At 36.8% G+C, this 20,370-nt stretch overlaps 1 protein-coding gene across 4 annotated transcripts in view; it reads right to left on the bottom strand.

Annotated features, from left to right (window-relative positions):
• Nucleotides 1–20,370, bottom strand: part of LOC136835956 (cyclin-dependent kinase 6-like) — a 541,856-nt gene that overhangs the window by 335,464 nt on the left and 186,022 nt on the right. For 2 of the 4 annotated variants that reach the window (XM_067099854.1, XM_067099857.1), the window contains exon 1: nt 9,461–9,843. The exons of the other annotated variants lie outside the window; for them this stretch is intronic. The gene's annotated coding sequence lies outside the window, so the exon portion shown is untranslated. Of the gene's footprint in view, nt 1–9,460; nt 9,844–20,370 lie in introns of those variants that run through there. 4 annotated transcript variants of the gene reach the window in all.

The raw sequence follows: 20,370 nt of genomic DNA, 5'->3' as shown, positions 1-20,370 counted from the left end.
TATATTATTATGGACCCTTTAGAACAAATTAATAGTACTGAAACCCACCGTTAAACGGCAGAAAAAAAAATAAAACTGCAAGGTCCCGCACCGTACGAAATAATTAGTTAATTATGCTTAACACTACTAGACATCGTGCTAGAAACAGTCTTGATGAGCAAAATTCATAACAAGGTAACTCCTCAGGAACAAATGACGTCACTTAAAAATAACAAAGGTTGAAACGCAAGAACACACGGCTACAATAAAGTGGAGGAAAATACGAGCAACAGTTACATTTCAGGCATGCCTTTTAAGAAATCCACCTTGAAGCATTGTCTTCATTATTATCATTATCTTCATCATTGGTGTATTAGACTCGTAAATATGTTTTACGTAATTTTGCAATGATATCGAACATAAATCAAGTACCAACATTAGGTATGCTGATATGAGTTTCCTTGCTAAAGGTGTTATACGGTATAGTAAAGTGGGGGAAGAAAATAACAACTTGGTCAACTTTGGTCTACAAAGCCATGTAATTTTTTTGGCAAGTTCACCATTACTTCTGAAAGATAATCAATTATAGCAAAAAGTCTAGTAAGGATTTTATTTTAGGAAAATATCTTATATGGTTTTTGTTATTTTTTGTGTATTTATTTTCCCGTAAAATGGGGAAGAAAAAAACATGTAAGGAAAAAAATCTTTATTGGTTTTATCCTATAAAGATGACATTTCTTCAGTTAATGATAACATGACAATATGAATTATTTTTAAACATCAAATCATAATCTAGGAAGGGTCAACTTGGCATTAGAAAATATATTCAGTATATAACTAAACAATGTTCATGTTTCATTTAAAAATAAAAATCTTTGAGCATAAACTGCGTACTTACAGGTTGCTTTTGAATTATTTACAACTTACAGGCTTTATGAAGCTTATTCAGGTAACCTGAGCACAGTTACATCGGAAAAAAAAAAGTTGATTTTGTGATCTCTGGATGTACAGGTCCCAAAAGAGACATACTGAACAGAAACAACTGAAACATCATCACATGTTTTCCTCTCGATCACGACCAATTTTTGGGTTACTACCAATAGTCCTTTTCTTGAAAGTTTAGTTTCCACTTCTGACACTTCTCCTTCCTCCTTGGAAAAGGTTCTCAGACTTTCCCCAGTAGTAAGTTACGCGAGTTCAGTATATTATACAGCAAAATATTTTCCCTCTGACTCCCGAGTTATTTTCGGCATTTCGAACTTAGTGTCCTTAGGAGTTGTAATTTTTGCCTTTTGTTATTTGGTTCCTCTATTTCCATTGGTGCATCCTCCTCTGCTTCCTTCCTTAAATCTTCCAAAGATATACCTGATGAGGTGTTACCATAACCTATGTATTCCTCCTCTTCGTAGTTGTTGGTTCAATGTCACTCTGTTGCTGTTGTGTTGTTTTATTTTTTCTTTTTGTTGTGCTGGTTTCTTCTTTGGTTTTGTTTTTCTTCATTCTTCTTTCTTGGCTGCTACTCAACACACTCCTTCTGTGTTACCACTTCACTTTCATGCGTATTTATTTTTCTTTTGCTGAGGAGTTACGCCACATCTCCTCTGGAGTGAAGGACTTGCTCAATGTTGTCTCTGTTTCTTCTGTTGTTAGGAGGACATTGTATTTCATTCTTTCAGGAGCTCTTGCCTGTATTTCATTAACAAGAGTTCTAAAGCTTAATACTTTGGCATACAAGGGTTCATTGGCCAATACTTCTTGGACCACATCATCATCAAGGAGTGTTAATTGACGTGGATATGGTGAAGGTTGCCTTGATGTGCTTGGATATGGTGAAGGTTGCCTTGATGTGCTTGGATATGGTGAAGGTTGCCTTGATGTACTTGGATATGGTGAAGGTTGCCTTGATGTACTTGGATATGGTGAAGGTTGCCTTGATGTGCTTGGATATGGTGAAGGTTGCCTTGATGTGCTTGGATATGGTGAAGGTTGCCTTGATGTACTTGGAGATGGTGAAGGTTGCCTTGATGTGCTTGGAGATGGGAAAGCTTGACTTGACGTATGTGGTGATTTCAAAACTTGTCTTGGTGAATCTGTCCTTGGTGTTATGGTAGGAAGTTGCCATGAGTCACTTAGAGTAGGGTTATCAATTTCTTGTTCAGGGAAGTCTGTTTCTTGGCCATCTGCAGCATTTGAGGGAGGAGTAAGCATTGGGTTCTTATTAGAATCCAAAGGACATCCTTGTTCTATCCACGTATTGTATGTTTTGAGTTTGATGGGATCAAGTCTCTCTGTTATATTTTTCTGGACTAAATGGATATATACCAGTGGCTTTAAACCCTGCTTTAATGTTGCTCTTTGAAAGCCCCTGCCTCCAAAGTTTCATCTAATCTTGGGGGAAAAAAATCACGGTGGGGTATGAATAATTCATCCATTGGGGTAAGAAAAATTCAAGGTGGGGCAAGAAAATATTAGTTACATGAATTTTTTCTTACCCCACTTTCTATACATATTTGGGTAGAAAAAATCACCCCCACCCCCAGGGAGAGTTCTGTCCTTAAAACAACTAAGGGAGGGAGGAGGAGGGACACCATCTGAATTTATCTTCCCCAAAATCATGCTCCTGAAATGTTTCTGGGGAAAAAATTCAAAGTATATGAAGGTGAATTGAAAGTTTTTCAAACTTTTTCTTATGGTTCCAGTAAAGGTCAATATCGGTCATAATTTTTTTGGTTTCAAAAACATTAAAAATATAATTCTGAAACTAGAAGAGTTGGTTTAACATCACATATCACTAAAATACAAAAATCTCGTAACAGTGCAGGACTAAGGGGTGTTACTTTTTTGCCCCAAACACCCCTGTTTTTTTCTTCCCCCACTTTACTATAATAGTTAAAAGTGGAGTTCATTAACCGCAGACTATATGTGTTACACACAATACAAATAAAAAGATACCCACTGCATTCTGAATGCTAGAATTATTAGTAGAATTAAAATCATCTGTAATTCGTTTGCTCAGATCAGTCATATTTCTAAACTATCACTGGTCTCGCCCCAAAGATTGGTGCTCAAATAAAGGGAAGATTTTAGCAAACTGAAGTTGAAGAAGCTGGACAACTAGCCTAGGTAAGGAGACACAAAAAGAATCCCTAATATTTTCTATGCCATGTAAAGCATACTGCAAGTGGTGTCCTCCTTAACTTAGGGTCCACATTGGTAAAGAAAAAAAAAAAAAAAACTAAGACCCGTCCGGAAGCCAAGTCAAAAGACACAAAAAGAATCCTTAATATTATCTTTGCCAGGTAAAGCACATTGCAAGTGGTGTAATCCTAAACTAGGGTCCACAGTGGTAAAAAATAAAAAAAATAAAAAAAGACCCGTCGGACTGAAAGATTTGCAGTTTTTAACCTATAGGAAGAACATAAAATTTTGTCAATGGTAACCTATCTTCCAATACTGATTAGGGTGCTGGGCTATAAAAAAAAAAATACATGATGTCATTACTGCCAGCTCATATTCATCTCCTGTCACAATGGATACAATCATGCTACTGCAAGACAAATCCTTTGCAGGAGTAACCTATCATTCTTGTAAAGAAGTACACAGAGATCGGTGCTCCCTCCTATCTCAATTTATATAAAAAAAATTATATTTCCATTCGGCACTGCTGAGCGCATAGCAGAGTTTCAATTCTATATGTACCACAGTAAACTGTAGGCTATTTCTGACTCGTACTGTTAAAAAATGTTTAAACGAAAAATAAAAAATTTACACTGAGGACAGTGCTTCCATACAATCTTCAATGTCATTAATAAGTCCAATGTGTGAATAATCAAAGCAAATTAATACTGATGACGGACACTTTTTAGACCCAGAAAGCAATGCGTCTCATTCAAAGAACTTGCCGAAACTTCACTATTGTACCGAAACTAAGTGCGGTACTTTCAAAAATAAGATTGTTTTAACTCAAACTTTGCAAAACGACAAACCACCTAACCACCTACAATTTTCACTGACCCAAAAAAGAATGCGACAGTCTAATCCTATTACATACGTTTCGCCAGACATGCAAACGTGATGGCCAAAAATTTTTTTAGGGGATACTTGGCGACATTGCTAATGAATATAGCCACATACTCCCGAACCCAAGGTAAAGTATGCGAAATAAAAGACGACTCCAAAGTACCCCTTCAGCATATAGGCCTAGGCTGGCGAAGTTCGAACTGTAAGAAAAATAAAGTTGAATTATGGAGTATTTACATAAAACTATAATAAAGTTCGCTGTAAAAACTGCCGGTGTCAAAAAATATTACACCATTATATAAAACTTGGATTGGCTGATCTACACATCGGTTAATGCTAGCACAATCTGCGAGATTCTGTAAAATTTGACAAAAGTAGTCAAGCAGACTACCAGTAAGGAGAGAAAGCATCAATATCAAAAGGATTAAAAAAAAAAAAAATGTCAAAAGCCCTGAATAAGCTCACTGTAAACCTCATCATAACAAGCAAAATATCTCGCGTCATGCAGGTATCCTAACAATATAACACAGATCCGTCAGTCACGAACCTGACGAAAGTCTAATTGAAGTGGATCCATCAATGCAAAAAGTTGATAAAAATCTCTGCTAGGGACTTCTGACCATTAATTGAGTTATTCCATCGCAGGACCTCTTTCCTGTGCCCCGATGAAAGGGCAGAAATAATAATTCCAAGGTGCTTTCGGACGTGGCGGCTGTGGTTGAGACCAGTAATTCTACAGTGTGGTACTTTTAGAGAGGTCGGGGAAGTACCGTAGGTACCTGGGTTCTGCAGAAGACAAAAGACTGGGGCAACGCGGCCTCTCTTTACACGAGTTTGAAAGAAAATGTAGAACCTAAAAAAAGGATCTAAGCTACGATGGCTTTCGCTACATTTAATTTTGGAGCTCAGGCGAATGAGACGCACAATCCGATGCTCCTTACTAGCCCAGGCCCAAAAATCAACAAGGAAATCAAAAGACAGACTTAACCACAAAGCAAGCGATAGACCTTTCTGCCTCTTAAAGAGAAAAACCTATTTAGAAAAATGAACATCCCAAGCTTGTCAAATCCATAGGCCAAAACAAGTAAAAAAAAAAAATAAACTACTACTTATCAAGACACTGACAAAGGCCAAGGCCATTACCAACAGCTGGACGTAAAGTCACCCTTGCCCAGTTCCATTTGCGGCCTTGGGCAGAGTTAAGACGCTGAAACACTGTTCCGTCCTTCAGTATCAATGATTCGCTTAATAAAATCGGGTACACGCCTCAATGACGTGATTCTCCAATGCAGTAATAAATCCCAAAACGTGTTATTGTAGTACATTACAATATTTAGACACTATAATATTAAAGTGAGAATTTTATACTTCAGAGAAATACAATACACAACAAGTAAAAAATGCGCATTAGTTTCTTCGGCGCAATCGAGTTTTCTGTACAGCGTATGATCAAGGCCAACGAAAATAGATCTATCTTTTGGTGGTCTCGGTATAACGCTATATGAGCCAAGGCCCATGAGCCTTTAATCAGGGCCTGTCCTATATAGTTTCCAGATGCACGATTAAGGCTAACTTTAACCTCAAATAAAATAAAAACTACTGAGGCTAGAGGGCTGCAATTTGTTATGTCTGATGATTGGAGGGTGGATGATCAACGTAACAAATTGCAGCCCTCTAGCCTTAGTAGTTTTTAAGATCTGTGGGCGGACGGACAGACAAAGCCGGCACAATAGTTTTCTTTTGCGGAAAACTAAAAAATAAAACTCCCTATTATTACAACAAAGTTAGTACCGTCAGGGTATAAAGCCAACGCACCAAGAACCTTAGTCCGGACTACCAGCAAACTAACTCGGCTATACCATTCAGTACCCCGTGTACCAGGCTAATTCTATTATTACGATGTGCAGCTTCACAACTCTTGTACAAATACATTGCATTAATTCAACCATACATGTGATAAATCACTGCCATACCTGTATACGCCATTATCAGATTTTTTTAGCGATAACACCTTGAGGAACCAATACAGATGCGAACAATTTTACACAAACTCTAATGGTTACTTTTAACAGATATATATATATATATATATATATATATATATATATATATATATATATATATATATATATATATATATATATATATATATATATATAATATCAATAGCCACAATGACGTTCAACCTGTTTTTTTTTTTTTTTTTTTTGTGCGAGGAAGTCAAAGTTATGGCTGTTGAAGTAGGCAAATACTTGCTTAGAGTGATCAGCAGATTTTATAACCATTTCAGCCTAAAAAACAATCACCACCAATCACTATGATATGATAGTGAACTGGATGTGGTCAGTTCTAGTGAAATCTATCTATACTGACAGTTCTTTTGAGAAACATATCCTTTATCTCTTCTTTAACTGCACCAAAAAAATCGGTACACTGAGAAAGTCTTTGGAGACTTGTCAATCTTGAGGAAATGTTTCAATTCTTTCATTACCCTGTATTTTAGATATTTCAAAATATCTTGTTTAAGAGAGTCCTTTGCATTCAGATTTCCCTAAACTAGACTATACCATTAACCAACCACTCCGTATTAAATAAGCAGTTGAATCTAACAGTCTTGCATTTTCTTCTGTGATGTCCAGTACCACAGATTTTTCTGTAAGTTTCATTCCTCCTGTGACCAAACCGTGGGACGATCTTCCTAATCCCGCTGAACCGTTGGAGCTTCAGAAGTTCAAACTTGGTGCAAATGCTTTTTCGCTAAGCAAGCCGACATATGTCTCACTTCATCGTTTGTTTGCCTTCAGTTAACTTGGCTAATTATATTAGTTGTTTTTCTTTGATGTTTACCTTTCACTGTTTATTCTTTACTTCTCAATTTCCTTTTCTTTCCTGACCGGCTTTCCTTACTGGGCAATTAGGGTTCTACCATTCTGCTTTTTCAACCAGGATTACAATAATAATAATAATAATAATAATAATAATAATAATAATAATAATAATAATATGACAGGCATATGTACATACGATTTGAACTAAATTTACATTCGTCCTCATAGCAAAATGTGTTGGTGCGTGGTCGATGGACCCTCTCGAGTGTGGGGTCGAATCCTGCCGCGAAAGGTGACACTTGATTCATTTAATGCTCGGGATAAAGGCTTGTAGTGATAGGCGTATCCAAAATACGTTAAGAGGTTATTGTGCCTATTTAAAATGCATTATATATATATATATATATATATATATATATATATATATATATATATATTAGTGTGTGTGTGTGTGTGTGTGTGTATGTATGTATGTATATGTATACATATGTATATATATAGCCTATATGTATGTGTTTGTATACTGGTGCATATACCGTACGAGAATGCGTCTATGAGAAAATAATATAGCCTACGTGTAACTTTCATTCTTTCTTTGTTCAAAGACCAGAATTAATACCGTTTACACAACTTACTGCTAGATAATCGTCAGAAAACCTCACTGCCAATTAGAAATTAAGCAGCCTAAAAAACTACTGCATTACGTTCTGTGGGTAACATCACCTGGGAATCAAGGAGTCCTCTTAAAATCATTTTTATTCTAATAACATCAAATCTGGCTCTTATACTTTGGTCTAACACACATTCAAGTAAGAAATAAAACGTCTGACTACGAGGGGTCTACATGTCTATGTTTTATGAAAAATAAAAATCCTATATATTATCTATCATGATTATTGTCAACACTCCTGATGTACAAAATTCTGAAGGAAAATACGGGATTCGAGGTAAACATAGACTGCAGTGAATTACATCATTCACTGCCTCTACAAAACCCACCATAGTGATCTGTACATGTACCAGAGCAGGATGGTCCGACTAAACTATGCAGCACCACGGTCTTGAAACACAAGATCATACTTCTGGTTTTGGGGTAACAAAAACTACGCGATCTATGTAATTTTTTCATATTGTTCTTTTGATTTCCTACAGTACATGCAGAGATACACTGAGCCATCCCATGTAGAAATCTTCATTAATTATGAGAAAGCGACTTCAAAACTCCCACCACATTTCGTAACATGGCTGAAAACGATTCCATCATTGGTTAGGGATGACGTCTAGTGACAATGCTAATTGACATATCGTATTTCTTCACATCTTTGTCAAATGTTGCAACGGTAGGATATAATCAAAATAGGCTTTGATGCTCTCAAATGAATGAGTTTAGCTGTACTGTACTCCCTGATGAAGGAGATAGTTTCATACTCCAAATTTCTGGAAATTACACTCATCATATACCACGTTGTTCACAAAACACACCGAGATACATGTTATGTATGTATGGCTCGCGATGCAAGGATTAAAAATTCTGGGCACGACTGTGTGTAAAGGACTGAATTCCACTACTGGGGCAAAACTGCCCTGTTTGCAACAAAATATTTCCTTCACTGATGCCAGAACTACCGTGTGCATACTGCAATATGTGATTTCACGAATATCACAATTGCCGCGTAACAATAAACTCAGTCACTACGCTCACGAAATCTGGTTTACATAAATAAAATATGTAATTTTACGAATAACTATTTTTTCTAAAAATACAAAATATAAATTTAACTCAAACTACTAAACCACAACATAATGTTCACAAATCCCAATATATTGAATCTGTACATATGAGCTACCGTCTAATGAATACACTAAAATGTTGTTAGTTCTGATCAAAATCAGTCTCACCCAGTTTCTATATCATATCACAGAACAACTCTGGTAAAGTGAGTTTGAATATCACATTCTAAGATAAAAACTGTTTCATCTTGAAATACCTTTACATAACACATATGCAACGTAGGTGGCGATTATGCACACATACATGTCCACGTTCTTACATAGTAAATGTTTATTCGGAATCAAAACTGTCACTTCATTAGCTCATATAATAGACATAACCTACATCCACAAAACAACGTCGGTACAGTAAAACTATAAGCAGTTGAATATCAGGTCTGATATTGTGTGGCTCACTTAGGGGACCAGAGTGGGCAACCCTCAGGCTGGGCCTCTCTCATCGCCTAGTCCTTAGACAAAGGCAAATACCCGGATGAAATCCTTGTACTAAAATGTAGAGTCTTACCTCATATTTATGTGTGCATATTTACTATATATTTTTTCACTAGGACTGTCTGACTTTATTAATAAATACTGCTTGTGCTCGTGAGTAGTCTAATGAAGTGAGTTGTGGCCGATTGCAAATTCCACTTCCACGAATATTAAAGGATTTTTGTTTATATCTAACAGATTAAATAAAAACATAAGATACACATAGCTCAAATTAAATAATCCTCAGGAGTAAACATCTACTGTATATAAAAAAGGAATGGAGTATAATGTTTGGGAAAATGAAGCTCTAAGGTTAACAATGTCATATATAAAAAAACACTGCTACATCTAAATTAAGTGATAATACGTACCCACGGTCTGGAGTAATAACTTTTAAATCCAAATAAATAGGTGTATCACTTCGTATCATTAAATGGTCCGTGAGTTCCGAAGAGTCGAGAAGGTATACATCAAACTTCCACCAATCAGCCACAAAATAATCTTAATAATTCCACACCAGCACACTAGACTATCTCAATGTTTACCAGAATCACATACGCACACAACAACCACCACAACAAACAGACCTCTGCAGTAATATGTTTTCATAGAATTTATTTTTAAAAACGGCAAACTTTTCCTAAAAACACGTGAACAGTCTGCGACACTAAATTTTCCGCAAGGTCTGCCGAGCCACACCACAACACACCTCCTTCGACCGGTGCCTAGGCCACACTGTCTCGGGAGACTGGCTTAGCCCAATAACACGTGGTCTCTCTCTCTCTCTCTCTCTCTCTCTCCCAGGGGCTTCCTCCTCCCAACCACGCAAGACAGCCATCCTGCCACCCCAATTCCCAGGCAGGACAGCAAATCCCAGTCTCCCCTCATGGAGGTCCTAGGCAGTAATCCCTCACCCTAGTCTACCACTCCCCTGGTCTTCTCTTTCTTCGTCCCTCCCTGAAACCCCCTAACACCCTCCCTTTCCACTCTCTCTCTCATCCATCCCTTCTGCTCTCAACCATTCTTTCCCTCCACACGAACCTCTCTCTCTCTCTCTCTCTCTCTCTCTCTCTCTCTCTCTCTCTCTCTCACCAGCTGTTTGTTTCTCGTCATTTGCTTCAAAATCCTCCCGACCTTCCCCTAACATTTTCTTCATTCAAACGCGTTTCTATAATTCAAGCAGGTCATGACATCGTGATTTATGAAACAATGATATTAATGTGAAGACGACGATTACGAGATTATGAAGATGATGTATTACACATAACGTGGATAAACAGCTGCTCTGCAACCTTCTCTATATAACGGAAAGATTTTCTTTTTTTCTTTTAATAGTGCGGACTGCCTAGCCCAGGAAAAGTACGGTACATCACACTTTCTATTATACTATGATGCTCTGCATAGTTTGCGTAGCTGGGTCATATTTCAGTCTTAGATTCGTGTAGTTTTCAGATCAAACGGCGCTTTAGATGAGAGAGAGAGAGAGAGAGAGAGAGATAAAAGTTATTTGCTTAATCCCTTATGGATTATAAACTCCTTAATACAAAAAAAAAATCTGAACATATGCCTAATCCCTTATGGATTATAAACTCCTTATTACAGAAAATCTGGAAATCTTCATAATCTCTTATGGATTATAAACTCATTAATACAGAAAAATCTGGAAATCTGCGTAATCTCTTATGGATTATAAACTTAATACAGAAAAGGCTGGAAATCTGCGTAATCTCTTATGGATTATGAACTCCTTAATACAGAAAAATCTGGAAATCTGCGTAATCTCTTATGGATTATAAGCTTCTTAATACATAAAAAGCTGGAAATCTGCGTAATCTCATATGGATTATAAACTCCTTAACACAGAAAAATCTGGAAATCTGCCCAATCTCTTATGGATCATAAACTCTTTAATACAGAAAAATCTCGAAATCTGCGCAATCACTTGAGGATTATAAACTCATTAATACAGAAAAATCTGGAAATCTGCGCAATCTCTTAAGGATTATATACTCATTAACACAGAAAAATCTGGAAATCTGCCCAATCTCTTATGGATTATAAATTCCTTAATATAGAAAAATCTGGAAATCTGCGCAATCTCTTATGGATTATAAACTCCTTAATAAAGAAAAATCTTGAAATCTGCGTAATCTCTTAAGGATTATAAACTCATTAATACAGAAAAACCACGAAATCTGCGTAATCTCTTATGGATTACTGTATAAACCCCTTAATACAGAAAAATCTGCAAATCTGTGTAATCTATTATGGATTATAAACTCATTAATACAGAAAAATCTGGAAATCTGCGCAATCTCTTATGGATTATAAACTCCTTAATACAGAAAAATCTGGAGATCTACGTAATTTCCTATGGATTATAAACCCCTTAATACAGAAAAATCTGGAAATCTGCTAATCGCTTATGGATTATAAACTCATAAATACAGAAAAACCTCGAAATCTGCGCAATCTCTTATGGATTATAAAATCATTAATCCAGAAATATCTGGAAATCTGTGTAATCTCTCATGGATTATAAACTCATTAATACAGAAAAATCTGGAAATCTGCGTAATCTCTTAAGGATTATAAACTCATTAACACAGAAAAATCTGGAAATCTGCATAATCTCTTATGGATTATAAACTCCTTAATACAGAAAAATCTGGAAATCTGCATAATCTTTTAAGGATTATAAACTCCTTAATACAGAAATATCTAGACGAGATAACTCTGAAACCTGATTATTCAGATTAAAATTCATACCAAGACAGATGCACCAATAAGGGTTATCTATTCTAAACTAATTTTAAAACTATATCCACACATACAAAACCATATTATTAACAAAAGACTGATAAAAAGCTTTAGTAAAACTACTTTCAACCAAAACAGAGACAACGTTGAAAGGTTTGGCTGCTTTTCTCGTGATATTTACTCAACTGAATTTCCTAAGTCAAGTAAAATATGTTAAAATTTTCGGAGAAATGCTACGGAACACCAAAAGAAAACATTAGTAGTAAGCATACTTCTTTATCGAATTGAATTGAATATAGAATTTAGGCCAAAGGCCAAGCACTGGGACCTATGAGGTCATTCAGCGCTGAAATGGAAATTGATAGTAGTAGAAGGTTTGAAAGATGCAATAAGAGGAAAACCTCGCAGTTGCATTATGAATCAATTTTTAGGCGAGAGTGGAGAGAGTAAAATGGACGAAAGATAATATGAAAGGAGGTACAGTAAAAGGAACGACAGGGTTGCAGCTAGGGGCCGAAGGCACACTGCAAAGAACCTTAAGTAATACCTACAGTGCACCACATGAGGTGCACTGACGGCATTATCGCCCTACGACGTACTTCTTTATCAAACCTTTCACTTGTTTAATACGGTATATTCTAAAAAAAAAAAAAGAAGTCATAAGTACTGTATTTGCACAAAGATCAAAGAAAAATCCTTCGCATATTCATTTTTGTAATAATACCTATGTAAGGGAAAATATTTTGCGTATTTTACAGACAAAGCAGGAATCGCATAGGAAAGAAGCCTTGCTGTCAGTCAAAAGAGATCAACAATGAACGTAGTAATTAAGTACAACTTTCTGTGATCTATTTGAAAGGTTTCAGTTGGGAAATGAATAAAAACAATTTTTTTCTGTCAAAATTATTATATCGAAATAAAGTTGAAGACATCTATATGTATATTTACTTCTAAAAATGAAAATTATGTACACATATAGTAAAAAAAATAATAGCAAAACTAAAAAAATTACGTATAATTTGTAAACAAATCAATAATTTTAATCTAAAAATGCAAGCATAATAATTTACACAAGAAGAAGAAAACAAGAGTATCGTCATTTTTGTAAAAATACTAATGCAAAAATACTAACAATAATAGTAAAAATACTAATGGTATTAACGTAAAAACGAAAAGTATTCAACTAAACCAGTTTTTTCTCTCAAATATACCGAAAAGTGTTGAAAATTAATTACTGTCACTCACCATGATAAAAGGAAAATCGAATAAATTAGTTTTGTAAACAATTATATCATGAAAAATATTAAATAGGCAACGTAAATATACCCATGATATTTTTGTCAAAATAATAGCATACATAGTGCAATTGTTGCTAAACTCATGACGAAATTCTTTAACAATGTTTTCTACTAACGTTCATGTTTTATTTTTATATCTTTTTTTTATAAAAATAACAACACTTAAAGAAATGGTATTCTAAACACTTATGCTCAACAGGTTATTAGTATTCACAAATATTACCAACTGACATTAAAAGGTATTTAAATAATATAAATAAAGAATTCTGATTAAGTGCTGAAAAGAATTCTGTAATATTGCAATGTCTCTCATCGCTTCCCAGTACAGTTTATTATTATTATTATTGTTGAACAAAATGAAATGTCTATTTCAAGTCACTCATGCTGTATTGCGATACAATGCTTAGACGACAGGATTTTTCGGCCGAAATTTTTAATCACGGCATGAAATCCGACATCAGTAAATACATTCCCGTTGAAAAGGATGGTCCATATATAAAATACAGTACACTGTATGAGGACACATTGTTGTTGCTATTAAATATAAAATTTTATAACGGAAAGAACTGATTTTCGAAACCAATACTTATTTGCCTTAATATACTTAGTACATAAAGGATGGTCTTCATATATTTATATATGAATTTACATGGAATAAATAGCAGACAAGTTATATTATTATTGTTATTATTATTATTATTATTATTATCAATTATGTTTGACGTTTTCATACAGAATTTGCAGACTGAACAAAAATGTATGCAGTGTATGAGTGTATTACCTAGGGGGGAAAAACTAATCTGTCAATGTGATCATAAATAAATATTTTCAAATGTAAAATCCAGCAATTGAAGGGTCTCTAAGCTTGGCATGTCACCTCCAAAGCCATTAATTTCCATATATTCTGAAAATTACAGAAAATACGCATAGAAAAAAAGTCACTTAAGGAACGCAGCACAATCAGTATACCGACTGGTTAGCACCTACAATGAGTAAGTTAAAAAGAAAAAAAAGAGGACATATTTATAATCTCTTATTTCTTCCATAAAAGGAAAAGCAAGATGGCTAAAATTATTTATAAACGAGGCATTTCTTAAAATGTAATAATTATTATCTAGTAATAAGCATAGTCCCCCTGTACACTTCAATGAAAAATGTGTTGATATTTGTGCGCTGTACAAAACATACCAATAAAACAAGGATGGGCTCTTCGGTACCCAATTTATTAGTATCGAATGGACGAGGGACGTGTATATATACTGTATAATCTGTGTGTGCGTGTATACATACATATTTATGTACACTGCATATGTGTAAAGATGGTCTAACTATATCTTAAAGTTTAATATGGAAGAGTACATTAATGTAAAAGGAGCCAGTATCATAAATCTCGTTTTAATGTAACTGCGCCAAGACTTCTATTTCGTCCGTCTCAAAAATCCTGCTTTCGTCCTTTTTCTTCATAGTTTCATCAGTCCTGAAATACCGAGGAAGCAGTGCAAGCAAACACCTCGTTGATCCTGTTGAGAATATTTCCGCCAGGTGTCCAGGCAACTTGATCCACTTAATGACAGGTCACAGTTTCAGTAAGCCACCTGAATTAAGGTCTCCACTTCTTATTTACTGTTGTTTGTGAACACGAATAAATGCCATACACAGCTTGTGTACCTATTTCGTACCCACACGACGCCTTTATAATGCAAAGCGCGTGATGGCAGTTTTAGAGTCATGAAAGTAAACTAAAAATTAGGTATAGTTTATATACCTACTTAAGAATCTGTGCAAAAACCCAAGGGAGTTCAACAGATATTTCTGAACGAAGAAAATGTTTCTTCGAAGCGTAATGGAGCATTAGCCACGAACGGTCTCCCCGGGATTAATCCTGGCTCTTCCTACAATAAATAGCTGTATTCGGCACACGGAGAGTTTATTACCTCTAGCAAGTGTGCCTTACAGTATATAAAAAAAACAGTAATAAAAGGGCACGCCAAGAGGAAAAGTCCCCATTCAAGAGATGTCATATACCGTCCGGTAGCTCCGACAAATTATCTTCATTCGGAGTCACTTGTCAAGATAAACTTGTTCCAGGTTGGACGACGGCAGGTGTAAACACAGAATTTATTACCTGTAAACAAATGCTACGGCACAAAAATTAGATATACAGATTTAATTTTATTATGCAGGAAACTAATATTTTTCCATCATGCCAGTCCAAAATTTCATTCAGAATCTCTCTGAGGAAATCCAGATTCTAAAGTGTTTACAACCAAAGATGACTATACAGCATTACTTCTTGCCAAGGCCTTAGTGAAGCTAAATTAACTTCGGTCCCTGGATGCTTGTATATAAGGAGAGTTCGAGAGTTGGAAATAAATATCGGAACGATCCAGACAAAAAATTACATTAAAGTTCGGTTATCATACATTTGAATGAAAAACGTGAAAGAAGAAAAATTAACCACATGGCGATAAACTCATCGAAGTGAGTACTTCAGCATTTTAATTTCTCCTTTAGAGAAATGTTATTTGATGTGGGGCAATCTTGTATTTTCTGTTCTTCTTGCATTGAAAATGAAAAGTTTCAAATGTCATTAATAATATCACCATTATTAACGATGGTAAAGTTATCTGTTGTTTACGGCGTCTTACCATAAATCTGATCTTCATTTTAAATAATAATAATTGAATAAGAGTTTATCATTATCTACTTCATAGCTGTTACTTACACTGTTTGACAGATTTACAGCAACATTAATCTTGTATCGATTCCCGCAGCAGCCAACCAATTCCCCAGGTAGATTTTCGCTAATTAAAGGTGGCCTTTTACACCCTAAACTGTGATAGCCAGGGGTATGCCAGATTGAACACACATACAACACTTTTATGGCTCGACATAACCCACTAAGTTTTTTATTTCTTTTTGTTTTTGTTGCAAATACCCCTGTTGGGTGAGGACTGCCTCGTCGAGGTCAAGAGACATTGGAACTCAGGGAACGAACCCCTTCGTCCCTCCTCGTCCAGTTCGAGAATCGAACATGTTCCTTTGTGAGCTAATAGCAGAGAGAGAGAGAGAGAGAAACTAGCGTACTCTCTTGGATATGGAAGTTTTCCAAGAGCAAGTGAATCAAATTAATATAAGCAAATACTTCCAAATGACATTCGTACAACTTAATTTCACAGTAATCACGTGTCCTGAACCATAACTGCACTTCACTTTAAATCCTAAAATTATCACATATAAAAAAACAAAACAAGTCTAAAACGGTCTGGCCTTGCAACGTTTTCATTGCACTTAATTGCTGTAGAGGCGTAGCTTATATGGGTCCACAATAAAACGAGGATTTTTTTGTCCGTGTTGCAAATTACCTTAATTTTCACTTTATTTGTTCTGTTTCTATTTGCAAATAACGTGGTTACGTCATAAAAAGTACACTATAAATCACTCGAATGAGGCGTGTAAATAACAGGGTGACTACTTTTGTCATGACTGACGTTGTGTTGGCATCCCTGATCCGGTTTTGTGCGATTTCCGAGTTGGTACCCCCGCCCTATCAAGCCCAAACTTCTCAGAATTATGCAAAATGTAAAGGGAACTACAGAAAATATAGAAACTGTACAAGACCTAAATGGGAATAATTCCTCGGGCGTTTTCACTGAAATGAAAATTGTATAAGACCAGACTTTACAATAGTTAACTTGTACAAGGACTTGCATAAGACGTTATTTCAGTATTACCACAAGTTCTTTTGCATTGTCAACTGCTATGTCATCCACTTAATAAATATTTTTCTTTAATTGTTTCCCCGTCTTATTTAATAGTAATGCACTGTCCCTATGCGATTTTGCATTCTATGCCAGTTAATATTGAAATATCATTGAATATTTTAGTCATCGTCCAATGTTTATATCTGTACTCAAGTGGTGATGACAGTATACCGGTAAATATTTCAGTCATTGTCAATACGCCATTTTATATTCTGTGTCAGTAAATAGTTATCGTAAAAATAATTCATTAACACCAGGATTATAATCCTCTACTGGTCTGCATTATCTGCCGTACGTGTAGGTGGAATAAAGTTAAGACTCACTGAGCCAGCACTAATTCTCTTCAACACGCTGAAGTTCTGATTTAGCAAAGCGAGTTGTAATGTTCTTGATTCTTAACCAGGTAGACCCGTTTGAGATCCCAGAACGAGGACAGAGCGCTATAATCACGTTTCATTTAAAGCCCAGTTTGTCTCAGTTGACCCAAGCAGCGAACTGATTCTTTTATTATTATATAACTGTTGTGGGTTACAGTTGAAGTGCGTGAGAGAGAGAGAGAGAGAGAGAGAGAGAGAGAGAGAGAGAGAGAGAGAGAGAGAGAGAGAGAGAGTTAAGTATACCTTAGTTTAACCAGACCACTGGGCTGATTAACAGCTCTCCTAGGGCTGGCCCGAAGGATTAGACTTATTTTACGTGGCTAAGAACCAATTGGTTACCTAGCAACGGGTCCCCTACAGCTCATTGTGGAATCTGAACCACATTACACCGAGAAATTAATTTCTATCACCAGAAATAAATTCCTGTAATTCTTCATTGGCCGGCGGAAAATCGAACGCGGTCCCAGCACAGTGCTAGCCGAGAACGATATCGACGCGTCCAATGAGGAACTAGAGAGAGAGAGAGAGAGAGAGAGAGAGAGAGAGAGAGAGAGAGAGAGAGAGAGATCAGTACACCGTCGAAATGTAACCCATCATATAACTGAAACGGGATGGACTCAACCGGGTCATCCTCACCCGGCTAAGGTGAAACCGGGTGAAACCATTCATAAAACGAATATTCTCTTTAACCTATTATAGTCCTATGACAAGACCCTGCTGCATACAGCCACATTTCCTTTCCGCCGCCACTTGAATCACAAGCCTCGCTCTCCTCTCTCGTTTCCCACATCTTTCACGCTAATCCCTCATTCTACGCCTTCACTCCAGATCTCCCCCATGTCCCCCCATACCCCCTCCCATTACTCGATCTCCCAGTCTTCATTCTTGTGGACATCTTGTAGTACGCACGAGGCTGGATGGGGGAAGGGAGGGATTAGGAGGTGGGGGAGAAGGAGGGGCAGAAGTCGTGTTATGGCGGAGAGAGAACGAAAGGAAAGAATATAAGATAGTACCGTACATATGGGAGAGGTAAGGGTGGTGGGGTTTTCGAGACGGGGAGGGGAGGTGGAGGAGGGGGGGGGGTTACAATAGGGAGTTTCTTGTAGTGCAGAGGAAACCACCCTGTATGGGGTCTTGAAGGGGAAGAGGGTTGGAAATGATGGAAAACATAGGGTGTGAGTGGTAGAGGGAATCATAGGAACGAGTCCATCTGTACCTCAAAGGAAAGACTAAATGAAATAAAATATTGCTCTTATATATAAACAAATGTGGTTGTTTACATCGGCTGCAAAAATAAGATTAAAATTAAATTTCTCAATTAAATATCCAGATTTTTACGATACACGCAGCATAAAATAATATTTTAACAGTCTGCAAATATTTCGTACGTAACAATTTAGCGTAGAATACCTACGGTTATCTGTGGGTAAAAATTACTATGAAATTTGTAGAGCCAGAAGAGGACATACAAACAAAAACAGCAAAAGTTGGAAATTCTCTGGGCATTTATGGAGGACAGTGGTTTGGAAAGTAGGTACAGGGTACAGGACAGGCCGTAACGTTGGGAGGAGGAGGAGGAGGAGGAGGAGGAGGAGGGTTTGGAATAAGGAGTAAGGATTGAGGCCTAAACTTTTATAGTAAAAGGGGAGGAAAGGATGGGGTTGTGTGCGTTCAGGGTAGGTGAGAGGCGTGGGAGGGGGTGGGAGGGTTCAAAAAGGCTGACCTCTAACACACTGAAGGATTCTGAGGCCGCTATAGTGGGTGAGACTAAACACGAGAGGTCGCCTGGTCATCGTATGTTACAGGCAGGGCAGGTGATACAGTTCTCGTCGTTTGACCCAATGAGAGTACTATACGAGCAAGAAGACCCGGTACGAAGCCAAGTCCAGCTTAATTACCTTCTACACCAGAAATTATGTAAAGTACAGAAACAGTAATATATGAATTGACGAATCACTCGGTTTCTGGAGAAGTGATTTATGAAACTGATTTTCGAAATATATAACTGAAGTCACTCAAGTATCATGTGACAGATGACCAAGTGTCGAAATTTATAACAGAGTAACGACGACATCGTAACGCTTTGTACCTTGGCAACAGCATAAGGCTTAAAACGTAAGGCAAAAGGAGATAAGCGAAATGTGTATCAAAACAGTCGTAAAAGACGTCAACAAACAAAACAGAACCCAGCGCCACCACCTGCGGGATGCCCGAGGCACCCTTCGGAACATTTCGCAGCCTCCTGAGGTTGGTCATATCCCCTCCCCGAAGCCCCGTTTTGAGGGACTGTTCTCGCAAATGGTGCGGATCCTAATGGAGAGGAGGGATGGTGAGGGAATGTTGAACTAAGGGAGGCAGTGAGGGAAGCATTGCCCCCTACAAGAGCATCTCGCTGGCCAAATCGTACCCAAGTTACTACGGGGACAACTGGACCTGGAAGTGTCTCCACGATAAAAGAGCTACAAATTCTTACTTGAAGGCCTTTACAAAGTGAAGTCTGATCTGCTCTCTCTCTCTCTCTCTCTCTCTCTCTCTCTCTCTCTCTCTCTCTCTCTCTCTCTCGTTTTTACACTGCATCTCGTATGAGACAAACGATCAGTACAACTGTAAATCTTTCAGGCAGTCTATGAAGGATGTTTCATGTATCGAAATGATCGAATTTCTCGAAGTGATCACCAACTTCCGTACCTGGATACTATGCATATTTCACCCCCACACAAGGATTTTATTTTAATGAATTTGTTTATCTTCTATGCTCTCAGGACAATTCTGACTATGAACCACACATATTTAGTCGAATAAAGTCCAAACAAAAGGGGTTTTGAAGGGATTTTGTAGGGATCGTTTCTTCTCTCGTCATCACTGAAATAGATTATGCAAGTAGTTCTTAAGTAGGTTCTATAGCCAATGTAAAATGCGTAAGGAGATCAAATCTTCCAAAAAGGTATATTTATGCTTGATAATGATTCCATGGACCTATCTTTATGTTAGCTACCGAATCTTTTCCATGCAGTAAATTTCAAACCAAAGAAGAACTTACAAGATGGTAAAATATAAGTTTCCTTGCTTGTGAAAAAAAAGT

This window comes from Macrobrachium rosenbergii, chromosome 55 (genome assembly GCF_040412425.1).
Source record: "Macrobrachium rosenbergii isolate ZJJX-2024 chromosome 55, ASM4041242v1, whole genome shotgun sequence".
In the NCBI taxonomy this organism is placed as follows: Eukaryota; Metazoa; Arthropoda; class Malacostraca; order Decapoda; family Palaemonidae; genus Macrobrachium; species Macrobrachium rosenbergii.
This window is presented reverse-complemented; position numbering and strand designations above follow the sequence as displayed.